We start from the raw sequence: 5,806 nt of genomic DNA, 5'->3' as shown, positions 1-5,806 counted from the left end.
GATAGATGGTGTAGCTATGGGCTCCCCCCTAGCACCAGGCATAGCCGACCTATGCATGGAGCACTTTGAATACCTATCACTGGACGCTGCTAAACAGAAGCTAAAAGCCTTCTACAGGTATGTTTACGATACTTTTGTAGTTTGGCCACATGGTAGGGACAAACTGCTACAGATCCATCAACACCTCAATGGTATACATGGAAATATCAAATTTACCAAGGAGATAGAAGAGAACAGAAGCTTACCCTTTCTGGATATCCTGATCACAAGAAACATGGACGGCACCCTCGGACACCCAGTGTACAGAAAGAAAACACACACGGACCTCTGTCTTAATGCCAACAGCTGCCACCACCCTGCGCAACGCAATTCTATACTCATACCTTAGCGCACAGGGCCAGGTCCATCTTCTATAAGGCAAGTTTGCCAGGAGAATTGCAACACCTCAAGGACACCTTCAAGAAAAATGGATACAGTGAGATACAAATAATGAGAGCTTTGAAGATCGACCACAAGAAGATAGAAGAGAGACCGGATGAAGACGAAGCAATGGGTTTTGCGTTCTTGCCATACGCGGGTCCTCCAACGGCCAAGATCGCGAGAATTCTCAAGAAACATAAAGTGAAGACCGTTTTCCGCGCAGAGGGAAATATCAAAGACCTTCTCGGTTCAACTAAGGATTCACTAGGTCTGACGGCACCTGGTGTGTACAAGATCGGATGCGAATGCGGGATGCAATATATACGACAGACCCAGCACTGCATTTCACAGCGCCGCAATGAACACATCAGGCACGTACGGTCAGACAAACAAATCTGCTGTAGCGGAACATATTACCGACGAGAAGCATACCTTCGATTTCGAGGACACAAAGAAAATATGCAGTACAAACGAATTTTGGGACTCGGTAATCAAAGAGTCCGTAGAAATACGGTTACACGACAACCTAATCAAACGCCACAGTGGCTACCATCCATCTGAGCACAGCCTGGGAGCCTGCAATCAGAGAAGAACGTTTTGTTCCACCAAGGGAGACGGACGGAGGAGAGACGGACGCCGGGACTCGAACCCCGCACACGCGTCCCCCCCCCCCCCCCCCTCCCCTCCCTCTACCGGCCGCTCCAGGTGCATCGGGCGATTCCGTGAGCACGTGATCGGCCGACGGCGGGAAGCGAAGAGCGGTCCAGCAGAGATATCAGCCCGCGACCGACGATATCCCGACGCTTCGCCTGAAGATACTGTAGACGCATTCCATCGAAACGTTGCTACGAGATGACGACGCTACTCGGCTGACAACCTGTGAACACTTCATATATAAAATTCTCCGAGAAAGCCTGCACTCACAAAAATGCTCCTATCATAGCACAAAAGGAGGTGAATATGTACTGGGCATAGTTAGGGATGCAAAGGAAGGGAACTTGCTTTTTCACTTATCTGTCTGCTTCTAAAATATTTAAATCGAAACATCTTGACATATTCGCACATTTTATGGATTAATACTGCTTCATAAGCCCAGCGAGCTCTCTTAGCTACAAGGTGTTGGCACACTTGCATCTTGCGTTTTGTAGGCTGAAGTCCATGATCCTGTGCCGAGAATCCAGAAGATTCTCCAGCAATAGTAAAGAATATTTAATATCATACGACTGAAAGGCATAAATTTAATAGTTAAATATGTTCTTCTCGAGGGATGAAATTTCTGGAGGTTGGATTTGTTCCTGGGGGACAAGAAAACAATTTTTCGGGCCGTGGGTGAAGGGGTGCTGATTTTTCCCCCAAATTTACCCGCAGTTACATGTACAGTGAGGGGTGTAAGAACAGACACAAAATTATATGCTCCTACAGAGTGGGATGCATCCACAATAGAAAGGAAACCTTGCGTCTATAGTAGGAAGTATCCCAGACTGAGGATGCGTGAATCCTATATTTTGATGAGACGTAGCGACATACTGCACGAAGTATGTGTTGGATGACATGATTTCATGTGTCGTGTTACACGACATAACAATATGTATCATGTTACCTTACTTGACACGATGCGTTGTCTTACTTGACATTGTTTCTACAACTAACAAATAAAAAGCGAAAATGAGTCAAGATGTCAAATGTCTATCAAGTCACCAGATAAATCGAGAAGCTAGTTCCCTTCTTTTACATTCCTAACTCTACCCAGGACATATTCGTCTTTTTTGTGCTGTGATAGGAGGCTTTTTCGTTCTGGTTTAAAATACGGCTGAACGCCCTAGAATTCCATTTGACAAAAGGGATCACATAAAAAAGAGAAAGTACTCAACTACACAAAAAGAAAGGTATTTAGTGCAGAAGTTTACCAGTTGTGGTTGTAATGGGAACAGTGTGCTTTTCCGTTTCTTCCGAATCTTAAATCTGTTCAATTCCTTACCTCCGAAGTCAGGACATCATAGTGAACATAGTGGGTCGATGTTCGTTCATTGTTACTACCACTGATTTTTACTTACTGGAAAATTTGTAACGGTGTCCACATAAGACAACTGAAGAACTGCTTGCTGAAGAAATAATGCTCGCGGACCGAAAGACTAAATTAACATCTTTGATCAAATGCAAAAAAGCCTTAGGCAGTGCATGAGGCAAGTTATTTAAGTGTTAATTATCGTGCAGGGTTTCTTTACGATGTATCATGGATACATGACCCACGGAGACAACTCCACATAGAGCGGTTTAATTAATAATCGTAACAAAGAAGGATCAGGAAGCCCGAAATATAACCACTTCCCAGAAGGAAATCTACTGTCGGTACAGCGGACTGTCGTTCGCTTTAGCCAGGTCTAGGAGATAAGATGGAGACTGGTTTGAAAGTGCTGCAACGCCGAGCGAGTTCTCGGAAGAAGTGGTCCGGGCGTGCTGCGTTGGCCGCCAGGAAGTGATAAAGTAGCCGCTCTGCTCGCCTGTCAAGCAGACTCGCACGGAAGTCCTTTGATCCGTCCCTCGCGTCACCCACGGTGGCTGCCACGCCGCTTGCGAGCGCTCAGCAGTCGTTTCCGCTGGACTGAATCAGCATCTGTTTACGACCTTGCTCCCATCGATTACGTGCATTCCGCCTCACCGGCCGCTGTTATGCCTTCCTCAACGCCAAATTCCACGAGCTAGCTGACGTGAACAATGAAACGTACGTTGCGGCCAGCAGAGACGCTAACTCGATTGGTGATCCGATCACTCTTTTTGACATTCCTGTAACAGCCGTCACTTCCTCTAAGTCGTCCTCTTAGTTTCTTCCATGAAACTGCTATAAGCAAATTGCTATAAGTAAAAAGATCTCTTTAAAATGCAGATTACTGACGTACACTCAAATGCATATAGAAACATTGTCATACACCTCTATATGTACAGTGGAATAAATCGTTTTATTCTCTCTGCGTTTATTTTAAACATTACGTTAATTCTATTACAGGATCGTATGGTTTAATCCACCATATATCATGTATTTACCGATGTGGTTCTAAACTTAACCCAAGTAAACGAGCTGATATGTTGGGTGAGACAAAAAAGTTGGTAACCAAAGATTATGAGACGCCTATTAAGTGACGGTGCCCTCAATATTATGTTTTGAGTGTACTCCAGTTTTTAACTGCTGTACACCATATGATCAAACTTGACTTAACACCTGTTAATGACCATTAATTCTGAGTGTGTCCACTCTTCGCCTCTATTGCGGCCTGAGCTCTGTTGCGGACACTTGCAATGAGATGTTTGAGTGTATGCAGAGGAATCGTACCCCATTCTTCCTCGAGAGCCGAAACCAGAAAAGGTAGAGCTGTTGCACGGTAGGATCTCAAGTGAAGGCGACCTTCTAACTCATCACAAAGTGTTTCCTTGGGTTCATATCAGGATTCTGGACCGCCCAGCCCGCTTCAAGTTGTTATTGTGCTAGGACCATTATCTCATAAATGCTGATTTATGACATGCTAATAAACTCAATATCTCCAAACTGTTGTTCTGCTGTGCGCAGTACACAATGATGTATAGGTTAATATCCTTTCACATTTAGAGTTTCTTTAAGCGTATTAAAGGGACCACGTCAAAACCGCGAAAAACTCCCGCGTATCCTAACATCAGCTTCTCCAATTTCCCTTTTGTCACTACACTTGTTAGTAGGTAACATTCTCCAAGAATTCTCCAAACGCAAACCGTTCCATACGATTGCGTGGTTCATCACTTGCAGATCACTCGTTTCCGGGCATCCATTGTTCAGTGGCGTCTCTCTTTACTCCACGTCAAACGTCGCTTGGCATTGAGTACAGAAATGAGTGGCTTATAAGGAGCTGCTCCATCACTGTACGGGATTCTCTAGCTCCGTCATTGTGCTAAGTGGACTGCTGGTAGCACTTTGGAACTTACGAGTGTTTCCTTCTTCTGGTTTCATGTGAGTTTTTATATTCACTCTCTGCAGTATTGGACGGTTCCTAGTCGTCATTACATGACGTCTATCTGATCTTGGTTTACCTGTAGTTATTAATTCGCGTTTCCACTTCACAAATACTTCAGCACCAGTCGACTCGGACAGTTTTAGAGGGATTTAAATGTCCATAGTGCATTTGTTACTCAGGCGATATCCAATGACTGTTCCATATTCGAAGTAGCTGAGTTCTCCTGACCGACTGATTCTGCCGTTACTGTTTCTCTTTTGCAACACATATCTCCCCACATCATTTTATACTGGCGGGTCTGCCTCTCGTAACTTCTAACGGCCGATTCCGCTATACATACGGGTGTCCAGGTACTTTTGATCGGATTGTACATTTCCGATGTGCAGCGTTTCTGAGATTCGTGAGCTCTTTTAGATCGTACGTTAGCCAAAGAGCTGGTTTTCTTCTCACTTCTGTGGTTCTTGGGGCTAGCGTGGAACCTAGAAGGGGTGAAACAACAGTACTAATCACTGATGTAAACGAATTTTTATGATTATATTAGAACACTTTATTTTATTTTTATTATTATCAAAGCCCTATGAATTTGTGGCACGTTAAATATACGTGGATATGACTATATGTTATATTTGTGGGGAGGAGAGGTAAGCCAGGGAGAAAGGGGAAGGGGGAAGGGGAGGGGAAAGGGGTGGCGGAGACAGTAAAAACTGTGACTTCACCTTCCCAGAATTGAAATTTTTACCCGCACCTGTTTTGGGACTTTTGCCGGCCGGTATGACCGAGCGGTTCTATGCGCTCCAGTCTAGAACCGCGCTACCGCTGCGGTCGCAGGTTCCAATCCTGCCTCGGGCATGGATGTGTGTGATGTCCTTAGGTTAGTTAAGGTTAAGTAGTTCTAAGTTGTAGGGGACTGATGACCTCAGATGTCAAGTCCCATAGTGCTCAGAGCCATTTGAACCATTTTTTGTTTTTGTTTTGTTTTGCCATTTATTCAAAGCCTTCTGCTTCACTTGTTTCTACAGCTCGTCGTGTGAATCAAGTTTTGCCAGACACTTCGTACATCTACATCTACATCTACATTTATACTCCGCAAGCCACCCAACGGTGTGTGGCGAAGGGCATTTTACGTGGCACTGTCATTACCTCCCTTTTCTGTTCCAGTCGCGTAAGGTTCGCGGGAAGAACTACTGTCTGAAAGCCTCCGTGCGCGCTCTAATCTCTCTAATTTTACATTCTGATCTCCTCGGGAGGTATAAGTACGGGGAAGCAATATATTCGATACCTCATCCATAAACGCACCCTCTCGAAACCAGGCGAGCAAGCTACACAGCGATGCAGAGCGCCTCTCTTGCAGAGTCTGCCACTTGAGTTTGCTAAACATCTCCGTAACGCTATCACGGTTACCAAAT

This window comes from Schistocerca gregaria, chromosome X, assembly GCF_023897955.1.
Source record: "Schistocerca gregaria isolate iqSchGreg1 chromosome X, iqSchGreg1.2, whole genome shotgun sequence".
Taxonomy (NCBI): Eukaryota; Metazoa; Arthropoda; class Insecta; order Orthoptera; family Acrididae; genus Schistocerca; species Schistocerca gregaria.
Note: the sequence above shows the minus strand (reverse complement) of the source record.